The 21,210-nt window shown below is 36.7% G+C and overlaps 1 pseudogene; it reads left to right on the top strand.

Moving 5' to 3' along the window:
* The first annotated feature begins 13,012 nt into the window (after positions 1-13,012).
* LOC126070194 (protein LEG1 homolog) lies at positions 13,013-20,846 on the top strand (annotated as a pseudogene).
* Positions 20,847-21,210: the final 364 nt, after the last annotated feature.

Genomic DNA, 21,210 nt, shown 5'->3' with positions numbered 1-21,210 from the left:
CAATATTTGTCCTCTTGCAACTGACTAATTTTACTCAATATAATGCCTTCCAGTTTCCTCCATGTTATGAAATGTTTCATGGATTCATCATTGTTCTTTATCAATGTGTAATGTTCCATTGTGTGATGGCCAATTGATTTTTGACAAAAAATCAAAACAAACACAATGATCAAATGTCAGCCGTTTCAACAAATTTCTTGGGAAACTAGATGCCCATGTGTTTTTTTTTAAAAAAAGAACTTTAACCCTAAACTATAAACAGAAATTTACACAAATTGAAATGAATAGTAGATTTAAATGTAAAATATGAAACTATGAAACACTCAGAAAAAAAATAGGAGAAAATAGTTACACCTTGGGTTAGGCAATATGGTCTTATACTTGACACCAAAGTCACAATTTATAACAGAAAAATGAAACTTTTGCTTTATTAAAGACAATGTTAAGAAAATGAAGTGATGGAAAGATTCAGAGTAGGATAAAATTTGGCAAATCCTTTACGTAAAAAAGTACCTGTACTCAGAATATATAAAGAACTCTATATTCAACATTCAGAAAACAATCAACCCAATTAAAAATGGGCAAAGAACTTGAATAGACACTTGTATGTAAAGAGGATAAAATGATGACAAATAAGAAAATAAAAAGATGCTCATCATAATTAGTCATTACTAGAACCAGTTGTTGTCAAGTAGGCCCCAACTTATGGTGATTCCATGTGTGTCAGAGTAGATTTATACTCCACAGGGTTTTCAATGGTGATTTTTTTTTTTGGAAATAGGTTGCCAAGGCTTTTTTCCAGTTCGACTCTGGCTTTACTCGAACCTCCAACCTTTCAGGTAACAGTCTAGAGTGTTAACCATTTGCACACATTAATGAAATGTAAATAGAAACTATCAGGGATACTACCACAATGTTATTAAACCCACTGCTGTCGAGTCGATTCCAACTCATAGCAACCCTATAAGAACGGCTAAAATAACACTGACAATACCAAATGCTGGTAAGGATGCAGATGAACTGAAACTCATATATTGTTAGTGGGAATGCAAAATGATATAGTCATTCTGAGAAATGCTTTGCCAGTTTCTTATAAAATCATACATACACGTGCTATATGACTTGACAATCCCACTCCTGGGTTTTTACCATACAGAAATGAAAACTTAAGTTGACACAAAAACCTGTATTTGAGTGTATATAATAGCTCTGTTTGTAATTGTCAAAAATGTGAAACAACACAAATGTCCTTCAATGAGTAAATGAATAAACAAACTGAAGTACATCCATACAGTGAGATACTACTCAGCCAACAAAATAAACAAAATGAAACAAAAAACCCAAACAAATATTGATACACGTAACAACTTGGGTGAATCATAAAGGCTTAATAAAAGAAGCTAGGATCAAAAGGTCACAAGATGATATAATTTATCTGATATTCTTTAAAAGATAAAACAATAGTGATGGAGACAGATCAGTGGTTATCAGGAAATAGAGGTGGGGAGAAGGTGTCACTGTAAAAGAATAGTATGAAGGAGTTTTTTTGGGATGACTGAACTGTTCTGAATCCTCAATGTAGTGGTATTTATACAAATCTATTCATGTCTTAGAATTGATAGACATGTTCAAAAAAAGAAAAAAAATCAATTTTGTTGCTGCTAGGTACCATCAAGTCAGTTTGGACTCACAGCTATAGAATTCAAAGTAAAAGTGAACTGAAAACAAGAGAGAAATATGATGAGAGTTATATATTAAAAAGATTATTCTGGGTGGTCATAAAAAAAGAAACAAAGAGAGTGTAATGTGGTACCATGCACCAGGGTGGAGAATATAATAAGAAAAAGAGATGGTTGGGGTGGAATAAGGTAATTGGTATGGAGAGAGGCAATTATAAAACATTTTTGAGTATCAACTAAATAATAGGTATCAGGCATAATCTCTCACACATCATTATATTTAATGTCCATAATAACAATATGAAATAGGTGGCATTGCCCTCATTTTTTAGCAAAATGAACTATTGGCATTAGATGTCATGCCCAAAGCCATTACATTGTACGTAATTGATGTAAATTTATATTAGAATTTGCCTGACTTCCATTCTCCTGTTGTTTTTCTCTTTCACTATGCAATCAATATAGCCTTTCATGGAAATGTTAAACTGTCACTGAATTAATGAAAGGTATACATTTGAATATGAAAGTTTTAGGATTGTTTTTGTTGTTGTTAGGTGCCATCGAGTCGGTTCCGACTCATAGCGACCCTATGCACAACAGAACAAACACTGCCCGGTCCTGTGCCATCCTTACAATCGTTGTTATGCTTGAGCTCATTGTTGCAGCCACTGTGTCAATCCACCTCACTGAGGGTCTTCCTCTTTTCCACTGACCCTGTACTCTGCCAAGCATGACATCCTTCTCCAGGGACTGATCCCTCCTGACAACATGTCCAAAGTATGTAAGACGCAGTTTCACCATCCTTGCCTCTAAGGAGCATTCTGGCCGCACTACTTCCAAGACAGATTTGTTAGTTCTTTTGGCAGTCCATGGTATATTGAGTATTCTTCACCAACACCACAATTCAAATGCGTCAACTCTTCTTCGGTCTTCCTTATTCATTGTCCAGCTTTCACATGCATATGATGTGATTGAAAATACCATGGCCTGGGTCAGGAGCACCTTAGTCTTCAGGGTGACATCTTTGCTCTTCAACACTTTGAAGAGGTCCTTTGCAGCCGATTTACCCAATGCAATGCGTCTTTTGATTTCTTGACTGCTGCTTCCATGGCTGTTGATTGTGGATCCAAGTAAAATGAAATCCTTGACAACTTCAATCTTTTCTCCGTTTATCATGATGTTGCTCATTGGTCCAGTTATGAGGATTTTTGTTTTCTTTATGTTGAGGTGCAGTCCATACTGAAGGCTGTGGTCTTTGATCTTCATTAGTAAGTGCTTCAGGTCCTCTACACTTTCAGCAAGCAAGGTTGTGTCATCTGCATAACTCAGGTTGTTAATGAGTCTTCCTCCAATCCTGATGCCCCATTCTGCTTCAGATAGTCCAGCCTCTTGGATTATTTGTTCAGCATACGGATTAAATAGGTATGGTGAAAGAATACAACCCTGATGCACACCTTTCCTGACTTTAAACCAATCAGTATCCCCTTGTTCTGTCCAAACAACTGCCTCTTAAGCTATGTAAAGGTTCCTCATGAGCACAATTAAGTGTTCTGGAATTTCCCTTCTTCTCAATGTTATCCGTAGTTTGTTATGATCCACACAGTCGAATGCCTTTGCATAGTCAATAAACCACAGGTAAACGTCCTTCTGGTATTCTCTGCTTTCAGCCAGGATCCATCTGACATCAGCAATGATATCCCTGGTTCCACATCCTCCTCTGAAACCGGCCAGATTTTCTGGCAGTTCCCTGTTGATATAATGCTGCAGCCGTTTTTGAATGATCTTCAGCAAAATTTTGCTTGCGTGTGATATTAAGGATATTGTTCTATAATTCCTACATTTGGTTGGATCACCTTTCCTGGGAATAGGCATAAATATGGGTCTCTTCCAGTGAGTCGGCCAGGAAGCTGTCTTCCATATTTCTTGGCATAGACGAGTGAGCACCTCCAGCGCTGCATCTGTTTGTTGAAACATCTCAATTGATATTCCTTCAATTCCTGGAGCCTTGTTTTTCACCAATGCCTTCAGAGCAGCTTGGCCTTCTTCCTTCAGTACCATCAGTTCCTCAGTTCCTGATCATATGCCACCTCTTGAAATGGTTGAATATCGACTAATTCTTTTTGGTATAATGACTCTGTGTATTCCTTCCATCTTCTTTTGATGCTTCCTGTGTCGTTTAATATTTTCCCCATGGAATCCTTCACTATTGCAACTCCAGGTTTGAATTTTTTCTTCAGTTCTTTCAGCTTGAGAAACGCTGAGCGTGTTCTTCCCTTTTGGTTTTCTATCTCCGGCTCTTTGCGCATGTCATTATAATACTTTACTTTGTCTTCTCGAGAGGCCCTTTGAAATCTTCTGTTCAGTTCTTTTACTTCATCATTTCTTCCTTTTGCTTTGGCTGCTCGACGTTCGTGAACAAGTTGCAGAGTCTCCTCTGACAGCCATCTTGGTCTTTTCTTTCTCTCCTGTCTTTTCAATGACCTCTTGCTTTCTTCATGGTTGATGTCCTTGATGTCAGTCCACAACTCGTCTGGTCTGCGGTCACTAGTGTTCAATATGTCAAATCTATTCTTGAGATGGTCTCTAAATTCAGGTGGGATATGCTCAAGGTCATATCTTGGCTCTCATGGACTTGCTCTGATTTTCTTCAGTTTCAGCTTGAACTTGCATATGAGCAATTGATGGTCTGTTCCACAGTCGGCCCCTGGCATTGTTCTGACTGATGATATTGAACTTTTCCATCGTCTCTTTCCACAGATATAGTCAATTTGATTTCTCTGTGTTCCATCTGGTGAGGTCCATATGTTGGTGAAAGAAGGTATTTACAATGAAGAAGTCGTTGGTCTTGCAAAATTCTATCATTCATTCTCCAGCATTGTTTCTATCACCAAGGCCATATTTTCCAACCACTGATCCTTCTTCTTTGGTTCCAACTTTCGCATTCCAATCGCTAGTAATTATCAATGGGTCTTGATTGCATGTTCGATCAACTTCAGACTGCAGCAGCTGATAAAAATCTTCTATTTCTTCATCTTTGGCCCTAGTGGTTGGTGTGTAAATTTGAATAATAGTCGTATTAACTGGTCTTCCTTGTAGGCCTATGGATATTATCCTATCAGTGACAGCATTGTATTTCAGAATAGAGCTTGAAACGTTCTTTTTGACGATGAATGCAACACCATTCCTCTTCGAGTTGTCATTCCCAGCATAGTAGACTATATGATTGTCCATTTCAAAATGGCCAATACCAGTCCATTTCAGCTCACTAAAGCCTAGGACATCCATGTTTATGTGTTCCATTTCATTTTTAATGATTTCCAATTTTCCTAGATTCATACTTTGTACATTCCAGGTTCCAATTATTAGTGCATGTTTGCAGCTGTTTCTTCTTATTTTGAGTCATGCCACATCAGTAAATGAAGGTCCCGAAAGCTTTACTCCATCCACGTCATTAAGGTTGACTCTACTTTGAGGAGGAAGCTCTTCCCTAGTCATCTTTTGAGTGCCTTCCAACCTGGGGGGCTCATCTGCCAGCACCATATCAGACAATGTTCCACTGCTGTTCATAAGGTTTTCACTGGCTAATACTTTTCAGAAGTAGACTACCGGGTCCTTCTTCCTTGTCTGTCTTAGTCTGGAAGCTCAGCTGAACCCTGTTGTCCATGGATGACCCCGCTGGTATCTGAATACTGGTGGCATAGCTTCCAGCATCACAGCAACACACAAGCCCCTACAGTGTGACAAACTGACAGACACGTGGGGGGTTTTAGGATTAGAGGCAACTATGTGGAGTCAGTGTCATTCCTCATTTCACTGACAGACTCAAAGGGCCAAGAGGGATGAGTTAGCAAATATCACTCAGTTTTAATGTCAGTTGAACAAAGACCTAGTCTCATTCCTCCCAGGAAAATATGTCATTACACCAAGACCCTGTTCTCAGAGTCATAAAGGAGTCACCAGTATTAAGAATATTTAGGGTTTATTCTTTATTCTTTCTGAAAAAATATTTATGTTAAATATTGTTTGTGAATAATGTGCCTCACTCACAGTTAAGGTAAAAAGTTGATCATTTATGTGGTTAGGCTACCCAGCACAAAGCTTTTCCTCATGAATATTGATGTATATAATTGCCAGCCAGGACTGCTAATTTATGGTGAATTTTGTAATTAGGAAACTTAATCTAAATTAGTTGATACAAATAAATGTCTAAAATGTATTGCTATCTTTATTAACTTTTATGAATTTCTTTTGCTTTCACAGGAGGGCTCTTTTTAGAGATTTGGAAGCAGGCCATGAGTACAGAGTTTGTACAGGCCATTGGGCAATTCTTCCTTAAAAGTCTACTCCTAATACCAAGTTGTTAATAGCTTGTTGGCACATAGCAGTACCTTGGCCAACGTACTTCCACAATATAAAGCATTATAATTCCATAACATCTGTTTTATTAAAAACTCCTTGGTTCCTACCTATCTCCTTTAAACTTCCAAATGTAGCAGTCAATGGTTCCCCCCAACCCCAACCCCAGAATTTAGGCACACATCTGGTGGGAATCTAAGTAACCCTATAGAATGCTTGAGTTACGTATGAATATGCAAATACATGTGATGAAGGCAGTTTATACTACTTAAGGTTTTCATTATTGTTTTCAATGCTCATAGATGGCCTTGTAAGCAAGGCAAAATTTTCTCTAATAGATTAGTCTTACAAGATACAACTTTGGGCACCTGGAATAGAAATTTTAAGTACTTTATATTCTAGGACTGAGCTTAAGTGCCTGCTAATATGAACACAATTGTCAACCCACACAGTGAAAGAGGATGTTTCCTTAGTGTCTGAGCACCGGGGAAATCATTTTCACCATCTGTAGGATCTTTTGACCTACTCTGGTGCAAATCACTCAAGCCTATTATTCTCCTCTTTCTAATTTTTTTTTTTTTTTTACTACTCTTGGAGCCCCTATATGGAAATACACATTAAAAATAAGACGTAAACGTTTACCTAAAATTTACCATCTTCAGATCTTTGCTGATGGCATTAATCAAATTAATTATATTAGACAAGTATCATCTGGTATACCTATTCCCTACAATGTGTCACATCCTTCACCCCCCACCCCCCAGCCTAATATCCTTTAATTAATCCCCAGCCAAAATTGTCCCTTAAGAAAATATCTGAATTTTTTTAATATTAAGTTATCAGTGTTCCTTAGGAGAGAGACTTTCTAAGCAAGACCTAATGTTCATAAGCCAAATAACCAGTTGATCGGTGAGTGTCTACACAAAAGCAAGACATTTTTACATAAAGAAATAAAACTAATAAGAGAAGTCAAGAGACAGCAATATGGAACAAAAAAAAAGTATGCAACATATATGTGAAAAAGGGCTTGTAGAATTTTCAGAAAAGAATTTTATGTATCAATAAGAAAAATAGTCAATGAGAAAATTGAGTAAAGGATTTGAAAAGATAGTTCACAGGGTGAAAAATTGCGTGTGCCTCTTCATCTTCAAAAATGGATATGATCAAAAGATTTGAGATTAGTGTATTGATAAGTCTGTGGGACTATATGCATCTTTCATCCCTGTTGGAATAAAAGTAATATTTGATAATATTTTTCAAACATTTAAAATTCCATATATATTTTACCATTCAAATATTATTATACTTATTCTATAAGTGACTTCAGAAAGTTTTCCCTGAGGTATGTTTATTTCCCTTAGGTATGAACCAAAATAACGATTAAAAGGGCCTTGATAAGTCCATTATTACAATTAATATATAATATGACAAGATACAATTAACACAAGAGAATCCTATGCAGTCCATGAAAAAGAATGGGTAGGTCACTGTCTTAGTTATCCAGTGCTGCTATAACAGAAATATCGCAAGTAGATTGCTTTAACAAAGAGGAGTTTATTCTCTCACTGTCTAGGAGAATAGAAGCCCAATTTCAGGGTGCCAGCTCCAGGGGAAGGCTTTCTCTCTTTGTTAGCTCTGGGGAAGGTCTTTGTCATCAATCTTCCCCTGGTTGAGGAGCTTCTCAGTGCAGGTACCTCCATCCAAAGGAAGCCCTATGCTCCTGGTCCTTCTTTCTTGGTGGTATGAGATCCCCCTGTCTCTCTCCTCTCATCTCTCTTTTATATCTCAAAAGAGATTGCCGAAAGATACAATCTAATCTTATAGACTGAGTCTTGCCTCATTAACATAACTACCTCTAATCCTGCCTCATTAACATCATAGAGGTAGGATTTACAACACATAGGAAAATCACATCAAGTGACAAAATGGTGGACAATCACATAATACTGGGAATCATGGTCTAGACAAGTTGACACACATTTCTAGGAGACACAATTCAATGCATAGCAGTTTCTATATATGATTAAGTTAAAATCAAGTTTTAAAAAAAACTCACAAAATTGTGTGTAATATATTCGTATGTTTGTAAAATATGTATGTACAAAGGTTGGATAAATTTCACACCCTCTTTCTCTCTCTCACACACACACACAACAGATAATGAAAGGTGGGAGGATGGGAGGATTGCTTTTCAATATCTATCCTGTATCTTTTTTTAAACTTACATTAAGTTGGAAAGAACTCATAATGTTCATAAGTCAAGTCAGCTGCTCTATCATTTTTTCTAGGAAGAACCATGAGTCAGAAACATTCTTTGCAAAATGTCTTCAGGACAAATTCTTTACAGGCTCATACACAGCTTAGGGAGGATGTAGAGAACGAAATTTCAATTACTTCTCTATAGCAGCAGAATGAATCACGGTCGTTGGTATACAGAAGCTATTTAATTTAACTAGGAAAGTATGTATTGAAAGCTTGAAGCTACTCTGAAAATACTAAAAACTACAATTTCCTGGGACTTTGTCTGAAAGTGTATCAAGAATTTTCCCTAAAGCTCTTAAATGAGAATGAATCAATACATAGTATTTCACAGAGTCCTGTAATACACACATATAGCTTGGCTGTGTTTTCTCTTGACCCCTCAAAAATTGTCACCAGAATCATTTAAGGATTCTCCATCATTCCTCTGAGATCATAATATCATAGTATGTGATCTTACAGTATTATCATAAACTATAAATAAGAAATTGTTCTACGGAAATAAACAAGGTCATGAATGTTAATCTAAGTTTCAATATTTTTCCAGTTAAATCTCAAATCGGTTGTTCTTTTTCTAGGTTTCCCTTAGTTATTAGTCTAGCTAAACTCATGGTAAATTTGAAAATCCAGTTATGAAGCATCTTTTACTCTTATCATAATTTTTAATGAAGGCATGCATTTTAAACATTATTTATTGAATTCCCTGGTGATACATATCTGATTTTAACGGGTCATCCAACAATGTGGGAAGTCTGGTAAGAAATTTACTTGCTATAAAGAGGCTTCACAAACTACAGCAGTCAAGAAGTTTATTATTTTTTTCCTAAAGCTGAATAAAAATATGATCAAATAAAATATGTAATTAGCACTTTCACAAAATTGTACAATTTTTATTAGTTAAAAAAGCAATAGTATGAAAACTAAATAGCATATTACTAAGTAATCCAGCTTAAAAAAGAACTTATAAGAACATGAAAAACTATATCAGATGATTATTAGAATGGCCCATACAAAAATTGCTGAGACAGTGCAAAATAATACATAAAAGGAAATTTTAAGCCCAAATATATTTATAAGTGCAACACCTGTTCTGCTCTACCAAGTGCAATAGGCTTGAATTTGGACTAACAATTTGCCCCATGAGACCCAACAGACCCCACCCATACACTGTAATACCAGTTTTTCTTAGTCTGGAACCTCTATTTGAAATCTGTTCAGCAGCAACACAAAAAACATGGAAATCTCCATTGACTGATGGATGGTCACTGCCCATGAGGCGTATTGGCTGAGAATCCCAGGTCTCCCACATATAGTTGTTGTTCTTAGGTGCTGTCAAGTTGGTTCCAACACTATGTACAACAGAACAAAACACTGCCCAATTCCATGCCATCCTCACAATTGTTGCTATTTTTGAGCCCATTGTTTTAGCCACTGTGTCAATCCATCTCATTGAGGGTCTTACTTTTTTTCATTGACCCTCTACTTTGCCAAGCATGATGTCTTTACCCAGGGACTGGTCCCTCCTCATAACATGTCCAAAGCATGTGAGACAAAGCCGTGCCATCCTTGCTTCTGAGGAACATTCCGGCTGTACTTCTTCCAAGACAAATGTGTTCCTTCTTCTGGCAGTCCCTGGTATAGTCAATATCCTTCATCAACACCATAATTCAAAGGCATCAGTTCTTTTTCAGTCCGGCTTTTACATGCATATGAGGCAATGAAAACACCTTGGTTTGGGTCAGGCGCACCTTAATCCTCAAAGTGACATTTTTTTTTTTTTTTTAACACTTTAAAAAAGTCTTTTGCAGCAGATTTGCCCAATGCAATGTGTCGTCATTTGATTTCTTGACTGCTCCTTCTAAGGGCATTGATTGTATATCCAAGTAAAATGAAATCCTTGACAATTTTGATATTTTCTCTTTTTATTATGTTGTTGTGTATTGGTCCGGTTGTGAGGATTTTTGTTTTCCTTATGTTGAGGTGTAATCCATACTGAAGGCAGTGGTCTTTGATCTTCATCAGTAAGTGTTTCAAGTCCTCTTCATTACTGGCAAGCAAGGTTGTGTCACCTGCATATCATAGATTGTTAATGAGCCTTCCTCTAATCCTGATGCTCCGTTTTTCTTCATACAGTCCACCTTCTCAGATTATTTGTTCAGCAAACAGATTGAATAAGTCAGGTGAAAGGACACAACCCTGATGAACACATTTTCTGATTTTAAACCATGCACTATCCCTTCGTTCTGTTCCAATGACTGCCTCTTTGTCTAAGTACAGGTTCCTCATGAACATGGTTAAGTGTTCTGGAATTCCCATTCTTCTCAAAATTATCCGTAATTTGTTATGATCCACTCAGTCGAATGCCTTTGTATAGTCAATAAAACACAGGTAAACATCTTTCTGGTACTCTCTGCTTTCAGCCCAAGATACAACAGAATTCAGTAATAATATCCCTCATTCCATGTCCTCTTCTGAATCCAGTTTGAACTTCCAGCAGTTCCCTGTCTATGTACTGCTGCAACCTTTTTTAAATTATCTTCAGCACACCTACTTTCTTCTCTCTTACTTTAGAGGAAGAGATTTGGCTCCTTATTCCACTTGTTGGAGTCTTCATCAGGCTTATGCATATTCAATGTTTCCTCCTCTCCTCTTTCAGGCTCCAGACATGCTCAGGTTGTCACAATCCAGTATAACAATCCAGGTTAATTAGGACTAACTTATAACATCCTCATTTTGGTATGCTGTGTAGCATGGTTGTTGAGAGGACTGGCATTGGCATCTGGCAATCCTGAGATCAAAACTTGTTCTCACCAATACTGGCTGTCTGACTTTGGTCAATCTAACACAATAAGCCTCAGTTTCACTATTTATAAATGAGGAGAACACAAATATCCACTTCCAAATGGAGATCAAAAGATCTATTGTATATAAAGCACCTAGTATTGTGTCTCACACATTAAAAAAAAAAAAACCCAATTAGCATAATTGAACCCAAAGAACATTCAACTTGGAGTAGAAACAGAATTAAGGCAGTGTAAAATATAACACAGCATTCTCATTTTTTTTTTGTTTGAGAAAGATGAAACACAGTGAGGTTAAGTGAATTGACCAGTTTACAGTTAGGTTTAGGTTTATCAGCTAAAAACAGAGGCCTGAAAAGAGTTTTTGAGAAAAAATGTAGGTCCCCCCCTACCCCCGCTTCACTAAATCCTCTAGGACCCAGGGAGCCTCCCACTTTCCATTCTATTCTTCTTAAAGTAATGCCCTTTTTGTTACAGGAGAAATGAAATTTCAGCCCTCACATCCGCAATCCAAGCAGCAGCGTGAAGGAAGGGTAGAGGACATGTTCCAGAGGTTGCACCTTTTTTTGCTTCACCCTGGTGGCCAGTATTTGGTCATGTTGCAACTTGCTGCTGGAGAGAATGTCAACATTCATTACAGTGTTCACGTGCCCAGCTGAAATTATAAGGCAACTTTACTGAGAAATCTTTGTGAAAGGCTGTCCTTTATTTACCCAGTATAGGCATAGATAGGCTTCATTTCAATATTACTTTTTATCTCAGCAGAATCTTTTATCGTTACAAGATCAGTTGCCTCTTTTTCAAAACATATTTGCACAATTTTACAAATTAAGTATTCAAACTCAATTTATTTCATAAATTATACTTCAGCTTTCTGACAAGAAGGAAATAGTCTGACTCATTGGTAGAATATCTATAAATTTCACCATGGTCAGGACACTTCTGATAAAATCCTTTAAATATTTTCATTCATGATGGTTAATTTTTTCAGATAATGTTCTTCAATTTTAGAACACAAATATCATAAAATCTCTACTACAGAAGGGGTCTCTATGTCCAAACACCCTAAATTTCAGTCAATATATAAATGCCTTCTGCAATCAGCTCCAACCAATAATTGCATATCTTCTGCTTAAAACTTGTTAATGACTGGAAATTTGGGCCTCTAAGGCAGCCCATTCCATTCCAATGCCCTTGTTGTTAGTTGCTGTCGAGTCAATTCTAACTCATGGTGACCCCATGTGTGCAGAGTAGAAATGCTTCACAGGATTTTTAACGCTGTGACCTTTCAGAAGCAGATTCCTGTCTTCCAAGGCTCCTCTGAGTGGCTTTGAACCACCAGCCTTTTTGTTAGTAGTTGAGCATTTAACTGTTTGTGCCACTGAGGGACTTATAACTCCAATGCAGTTCATACCATTCTAATGCAATTCTAACCACCAATCATTTTCAAATCCTTTAGAGGAAAAAAAAAAAAAATTGGTATCTCAAATTCTGAAATAGTTCCACGGAGAAGGCAGAGACTTGAGAAATAAAGAAAAATGAGTTTGCTTATAAACATCTTTGTGCAATGAAATTCACTACCACCTAAATAAATATGTATATCCTCAAATTTCCAGATAGGCAATATTAAGGAACACATGCAGAAGTGTGGGTACATGATAACATTTATTCATACAACCTATGAATTTTACAAGAAGCTTATCTCAAGAGTCATGTGAGTAAAACCCCATATTAGCAAGCTTTTATTGCAAGGGAGGTACCCTATGTTTATTGGTCAGGAATGTCCATCTCCACCCTATTATCACTCGGAAAAGGAATGCAAAGTGTTCATTGACTAGGATGTTAAAAAATACCATGACTTCCCACTACATTCCCCAATAAAAGCCGTACCATATCTGAATCCCCAGATTTGGCGCCATGGCTTTCTATCTTTCCTGGACCTGTGTGATACTTAGTTGTCTTTCTGCTTCTTCAGCAGGAACATCCAATCTCTCAGATGTATATCCACATCCGTGGAAGGAAAGTCCTGGTCAGTTCAGTGACTACAGGGTAGAGAATGAAAAATACGTTATTGATGACTGGGCATACCTTGAGAAACTGGGCATGTACAAAATCCTATTGAATAAGACAACCAGACATTTCACAAGATTTGCACCAGAAAATAAACAAAATATTTTATGGGGATCGCCTCTGCAGCATGGCTGGAAATACCATTCAGGTAAGAATGACTTTCTTCTCCATTGTAGTGAATTTCAATATAATTGTAAACTAATAAGGATATCAGGTTTTTGAAAACTGATGATTTTTCTCTCTTCCCCCTACTTTTCCTTCTCCACCTCTTTCTTCTCTCATGGCCTATTTTTTCTCCTCATTCTTCAGTAACAAGCAATTATGAACTGGTCTCTGTATAAGGATTTTTTTTTTATCTAGTACTGTCCAATAGAACTGTGTTGATGAAATATTATTTATTGACACTAACCAGTATGGTAGCACTGGCCACATGTAGCTATTGGGCACTTGAAATGGGGTTACTGTGACTGAGGAAATGGAATTTTAATTTTATTTAATTTGAATGAATTTAAACTTAAATAATCCAAATGGCTCATGGTTACTGTACTGGACAGCACAGTACTAGCCAGTGGGTGGTCACTGAGGCAAATTACGTGACTGTCAGTCTCTAAAGACTTAGAAATAGTTCATTGTTGATAGGTTCAGAAACTATAAATGTTAAAATATAGCTCAAAATTGAGCTCCTGTTATATGCCAAGCTCAGTTGTAAGTACTGTGAATACATCCAAGAACAAGATAGTTGAGACCATATATAAAATTGTATTAGATTAGTATACCATATCTGAGATTAGATAATTATGGAAATTGTAATAACAAAAGGAAAGACAACTTATGTAGGAGAACCTTTCTCTTTAAAGGTTTTCCTTCCTCAAATGTAATGTCAACACTCGGAAATTTGGGAATTTTTTTTTGTACAAAAATTTTCATAAATGTAAAATTATATTTGTTTTGTGTTTTGGCTAACAAAAGCAATTTAAGAAGTAAGTGACAGGAACCAATGAGAAAGTTTGTGTTGTTATGTGGAAAAGATTGGAGAGGAGATTCTGCAAGTTTGGATCTGTGGTGACACCTAGCAAGTAGGATCTAGAACTTGCCTGATAATTAAACACTTTAAATGTTTGCTTCTTGCCTGATTAGCAGAGGCTTTTTAAAAACAGCTTTACTGAGGTATAATTTACATGTAATAACTGAACACATTGAAATCGCACAATTTAGTGATTTTTTTTTAAATTGTGCTTTTGGTGAAAGTTTACTGCTTAAGTTAGTTTCTCATACAAAAACTTATACACACGTTGCTATGTGACCCTAGTTGCTATCCCTGTAATGTGACCACACATTCCTCCTTCCCACCACGGATTTCCCATGTCCATTCAACCACCTCCTGTCCCTTTTTGCCTTCTCATCTTGCTTCCAGACAGTAGCTGCCCATTTAGTCTCATGTATCTAGTTGAAATAAGAAGCACACTCTTCGCAAGTGTCGTTTTATGTTTTATAGTCCAGTCTATTCTTTGTCTGAAGAGTTGGATTTGGGAACAGTTTCAGTTCTTCAGAGAGTCCAGGGTCCATGTCTTCTGTGGTTCCTTCAGTCTCAGTCAGACCATTAAGTCTGGTCTTTTTACTAGAATTTGAGATCTGCACCCCACTTTTCTCCTCCTCCATCAGGGACTCTCTGTTGTGTTCCCTGTCAGGGCAGTCATTGGTGTTAGCTGGGCACCATCTAGTTCTTTGGTCTCAGGTTGATGGAGTCTGTGATTTATGTGGCCCCTTTTGTCTCTTGGAATATTTTGCTTGTGTCTTTAGTGTTCTTCCTTCTGCTTTGCTCTAGGTGGGTTGGGACCAAGTGATGCATCTTAAATGGCTGTTCACAAGCTTTTAAGACCCCAGGCACTGCTCATCAAAGTGGGACACAGAACATTTTCTTAATAAACTTTGCTATGCCAATTGACCTAGACGTTCCCTGAATCTATGGTCCCCAGACCCCCAGCCCTGCTACACTGTCCTTTGAAGTATTTGGTTGTGTTCAGGAAACTTCTTAGATTTTAGTTTAGTGCAGTTGTGCTGACTTTCTCTGTATTGTGTGTTGTCCTTCCCTTCACCTAAGATAATTCTTGTCTACTCTCTAGTTAGTGAATTCCCCTCTCCCTCCCCCTTCACCCTCGCAACCATCAAAGAATGTTTTCTTCTGTGTATAAACCTTTTCTTAAGTTCTTATAATAGTGGTCTCATACAATATTTGTCCTTTTGCAACTGACTAACTTCATTCAGTATAATCCCTTCCAGATTCATCCATGTTATGAGATGTTTTGCGAATTCATCATTTTTCTTTGTAGTTGCATAGTATTCCATTGTGTGAATATACCATAATTTGTTTATCCATTCATCCATTGGTGGGCACCTAGGTTGTTTCCATCATTTTGCTATTGTGAGCAGTGCTGCAATGAACATGGGTGTGCATATATCTATTCATGTGATGGCTCTTATTTCTTTAGGATATATTCCAAAGAATGGGATTGCTGGAACATATAGTACTTCTATTTCCAGCTTTTTAAGGAAGCACCAAATCCATTTCCAAAGCGGTTGTATCATTTTACATTCCCACCAGCAGTGTATAAGTGTTCCAGTCTCTCTACAACCTCTCCAACATTTATTATTTTGTTTTTTCAATTAATGCTATCCTTGTTGGGGTGAGATGTTATCTCATTGTAGTTTTGATTTCCATTTCTCTAATGCTAATGATTGTGAACATTTCTTCACGTATCTGTTAGCCACCTGAACATCTTCTTTAGTGAAGTGTCTGTTAATATCCTTTACTCGTTTTTTAATTGCGTTATTTGTAGCTTTTGTGGTTGAAGTTTTGCAGTATCTTGTAGATTTTAGAGATTAGAGCCTGGTGGGGTATGTCCTAGCCAAAATATTTTTCCCAGTCTGTAGGTTGTCTTTCTACTCTTTTGTGAAATCTTTTGATGAGCTTAAGTGTTTGATTTTTAGGAGCTCCCAATTATCTACTTTCTCTTCTGGTGTTTGTGCATTGTTACTTATGTTTCGTATTCTGTTTATGCCATGTGTTAGGGCTCCTAGCACTGTCCCTATTTTTTCTTTCATGATCTTTATCATTTTAGATTTTATATTTAGGTCTTTGATTCATTTCAAGTTAGTTTTTGTGCATGTGCTAGGTATAGGTCTTGTTCCTTTTTTTTTTTTTTGCAGATGGATATCCAGTTATGCCAGACCATTTGTTAAAGAGACTGTCCTTACCCCATTTAACTGACTTTGGGCCTTTGTCAAATATCAGCTACTCATAGGTGGATGAATTTATGTCTGAATTCTCAATTCTGTTCCACTGGTCTGTGTCTCTGTTGCTGTACCAGTACCAGGCTGTGTTTAACTACTATGGTAGTATACAAAAAAAAAAAAAAAAAATTCAAACCCATTGCTGAGTCAATTACGATGCATAGCGACCCTATAGGACAGAGTAGAACTTCCCCCATAGAGTTTCTAAGGAGCACCTGGTGGATTCGAACTGCTAACCTTTTGTTTAGCAGCCATAGCTCCTAACCACTACACCACCAGGGTTTACATGGCGATATAATAGGTTCTAAGATCAGGTAGTGTAAGGCTTCCCACTTTGTTCTTCTTCAGTAATGCTTTACTTACCCAGGGCCTCAATTTGGTAATTTTGACATGTACAAATATGCAAGAAACTATCACCACGATAAAGATAACACTTTTATCATTCCAAAAAGTCACTTGGCATCCTATGTAATTCCTTCCTTATGTCTCTTTCCATGCTTTTACCCCTTACCCCAAGTGTCTTAGTCATCTAGTGATGCTATAACAGAAATACCACAACTGGATGGCTCTAACAAAGAGAAATATATTCTCTCACAGTCCAGAAGGTTACAAGTCCAAATTCAGGACATCAGCTCCAGAGGAAGGTCTTCTTCTCTCTGTTGAGGTTCTTGTTATCAGTTTTCCCCTGGTCTGGGAACATCTCAGCATGGGAACCTCAGGTCCAAAGGATGCATTCTGCTCCTGGCACTGGTTTCTTGGTGGTATAAGGCCTCCATGTCTCTCTGCTTGCTTCTCTCTTTTATATCTCAAAAGAGATTGGCTTAAGACACTAACTAATCTTGTAGACCTCATCAATATAATTGCTGCTAATCCATCTTATTACATCATAGTGATAGGATTTACGACACATAGGGGAATCACAATGATGAAATGGTAGACAATCATACAAGGGAATCATGACCCAGTCAGGTTGACAAATAATTTGGGGGGACACAATTCAATCCATGACACCAAATAATCACTAATCTGCTTTCTGTCAGTTTAGATAACTTTGCATATTTTAGAACTTTAAACGAATGGAATCATAGAGGATGTTTTATTCATAAAGAGTGATTATTCAGATTTATCTATTGTGTGTTTACCAATAGATCTTTCTTATTATTTATTTTTTTGATTACCGGAGAAAGATTGTAATTTAAAAAAAAATGATGAATCCAGTAAGAGGATATTTGGGAAACTGTGGCAGAGTAAAGAAAGGACCACAATGGTGAGAAAAGGATGAAAAAGGAGGAGCAGTGAGCAACTAATTAATTTTTTCCCACAATTTGATGAATAGGAACAAGATACTATGACTTTCTCCAATGAGGTGACATTTATTTTTCTCCATCTAAGCTCAATTATAAGGCCTGTGGGATATATGCAAGAAAATTAAAAGAGATTTTTATACTTGCCCTCAAAGAATTACAACAGAGTTAGGAAAGAAAAATAAGAATTAAAAAAAATTTTTTTGAATAAAAAGAGACCAAAGTATAAGATACTGTATGGAAGTACAATAAGATTTATGAAAGAGAGAGAGAGTGTTTTGTGCTGGAAAATCAATGAAGGCAATGATAATTTTAAGGAAGTCTTAAAATGTTGCTAGAATTTAGGTAGAGGGAAGAGAAGAAGAGAATAGTAATTCATATAAGGAATAAATAAGACTAAAAAATAAACAGAGAATGGAAGTATGTGTGTGTGTGTGTCTGATACCAAGGAAGAAGGGAAAGAGAGGGAAAGGCCTAACCAAAGTAGAAGATATATACAGTGTACTTAGAGATAATGTAATTAGAATGTTAGGTAAGTAGGCCAGGAATTTGAGTTTCAAACGGTAATATACAATTATGTTGCACCTTAAAGAAAGTAATGTGACAAAAACAGATTTTTGTTCAGGGTTATTGAGAACAACAGACTGTCTAGAAGAAGAACATGGATCATTCTGACCAACTCAAACACTACAGAACTAACCAAGGTATTAGGTAATTGTATGGATTACCTAACACCTTGGTTAGTTCTGTAGTTTTTTTATGGATTAAGGAGTGGCAAAGGAAAGGAAAAATAAAAATTCTTTAAAGGAAAGAAAAAAGTAAATCTAATAAGATGGTGCCACAGATTGTCTATAAAGTGGGGAGGAGCTGAAGATGTCTAAAACTAAAACAGATCTTATTCTTCCAAAAGAAAACGGAAAGTTCACAAAGGAAATATGCTTGTGTTCAAGATGATGAGTTTAGTCTCAGACTTGTTCAACTGGAGATAACTTGGAATTCCCAATGGAAACACTCAGTAGAGAGTTGACAAAAATAGAAATGGAGCACAGTGAGGGCTCAGAGCTGAAGATGTGGAAGTGGTCACCATAAGGCAATCTTTAGGTTAGCATAATGGTTTAAAATGAGAAAAAGTCTTGGAAGCAGGATTCAAAACAACTCTTAAATGAGATAAAATATAAGAACCAGGAGAGGGATATTTCACAGATTTGAATTTTGTTCCAGTTTATCAAACCAATAATGATTTTGAAAAATTTATATGCATCAACGTAACTATCCAGATCTTTACTCTTGCTCACTTGAGGTGAAACAGGTCAAGAAGAGTCAAGTAAGGAACTAGAATGAGAAGAGAAAAGAGAAGCAAATATGTTCATGGTAAACAGACAGGCAGAACCAGTGGGAAGAAGGGGTATAGTGGGGGTTGGGAGTGGGAATGAAAAAGAAGAGGAAGTGAATGCTACAGGAGAAGAGCAGTTAGGAGAAAAAGATATATACTTGAGAGTTGAGTAAGGACTTCAAAAGAGAGGCTGGAGTGGCAAGTAAGAATTCAAAGTACTGCTTAGGTAGCAGCTAGAGTAAAGAGGAAATTACAAAGACTAGATATGGAAATGGTTGAAAGAGGGAGAGAGATGGGTATAGAGTCAGGAGATAGCTAGGAGAGTGTATGGGGTTTATATGTACGATCTGGTGGAATAGTGGGTAAGAGCTACAGCTGCTAACCAAAAGGTCAGTAGTTTGAATCCACCAGGTGCTTCTTGGAAAGCAATGGGGCAGTTCTACTCTGTCCTATAGGGTCATTATGAGTTGGAATTGGCTCAATGGCAGCAGGTTATATGTACAACAGATAATATATTGAATGTTGGAAAGAACCAGAAATGAAAGTTTCAAAAATAGGAGATTAGGGAGGATGATAAAAAGAAAAGGGAAATAATAACAATAATAATTGAACAGACTGTGGCTATAAATCTGGGGATCATCTGTGCATCTCTGTGGACAGTTGGTGAGCCAGTGAGGTCAATGCAATGGTTACACATGAAGTGAATGACCTTTCTACAAAGAATTTATCCAGCCTAAGTGGGCGCTCCTTGGAAACTCTATGGGGCAGTTCTAGTCTGTCCTACAGGGTTGCTATGAGTCGGAATCGACATCGACTCGACGGCACTGGGTTTGGTTCTTTTGGTTTTAACATCCTAGTGAGAGAAACAAAAACAAAAGTCAAACTGCTTTTTAAGAAACCTGTTTGACCTAAAATTTGCTAATCTGAAATTTGTTATTAGGTAGATTTTTTATTTTTTAGTAAATTACTGGTCAAGCCAATTATGCAAAGATCAATTGGTAATAACTGATAACCCAAAAAGTTGTCTTAAACATAATATGTATAACGTGAAAGGGAACCTATGATGCCATATTAATAAACATAAATTATAAAATTTTGACTTATCACATTTATATAGACATTAGAACATCTTCGGGAATTTCACATCTCTACTTAGGATAAAAAATTCCTTACTGATGTCTAGATAAACTATTTTTTTCTTTATTTACTGTTTTTGTGTGTGTGTGTATTATTAATTTACAAAACTCAATGGATTTATTTTATTTAAAAATATTATCTTACGACTATAGTCCATGTGGCTCCTGACAACAGGGTTTTTAATAGAAGCATATGCAAGTTGCATAAGATCCTTGGGAGTGTGTGTTCACTGCACTGAGGAAATTTTGATAGTTTTCCTTGGGGAAATTTTTGTTATAATTTTCAGTCATGTTTAGAGCTATTGCTTAAACTTTACTACACACGTTTTTGAATTTGTGGGGTTTTCTTTTGACATATATTTGCTACTTAAAAAAATTTCTTTGACATAAAATACTAATCATGGCTCTTTTTGATCATACGGATCTTCATTATTACTTGTGTGCAATATCTTTCCTTGCTGCAGTTGATTCTGGGATAATGGGGATATCATTAGACAATGTCACACTTTTGTCACCACCCAAAGATCAGATGAATTTTTTGTTATAATGTTTCTAGCTGTTGTTCATCTTTCCTGGAAACAATGAGAAAGTGCAATTCATTTTACCAGGTTTTTTAAAAAAAGCATTAATAATCTTAGGAGGTAGCCAGATAATATTGGAATAGTATCTTACAGTAGGATTTTTTATGCATTAAATAATATGTTCCCAAGGAATAAAGATAATACGAAAATGTTCATTTTTGTAACCCCAATATTAACGTTAGCAGATTGCTGTATGGTACCATGTCTCACAAGCACCTTGTTCCCAACTGATGCAGGGCTTATCCACTCCTCTCACACCAAATAAATTATTCACAAACATGTCAGCACAGAGAAATTATTGCTCAATTTTGAAAAAAACTGTTTTAGTTTATTAGATATACCAAAACCAAACCTGGTGCCATCAAGTCAATTAGGACTCATAGTGACCCCATAAGACAGA

The sequence above is a fragment of the Elephas maximus genome, chromosome 1 (genome assembly GCF_024166365.1).
Source record: "Elephas maximus indicus isolate mEleMax1 chromosome 1, mEleMax1 primary haplotype, whole genome shotgun sequence".
Lineage (NCBI taxonomy): Eukaryota > Metazoa > Chordata > Mammalia > Proboscidea > Elephantidae > Elephas > Elephas maximus.
The sequence above is the reverse complement of the archived record's forward strand: the minus strand, read 5'-3'. Positions and strand labels throughout refer to the sequence as shown.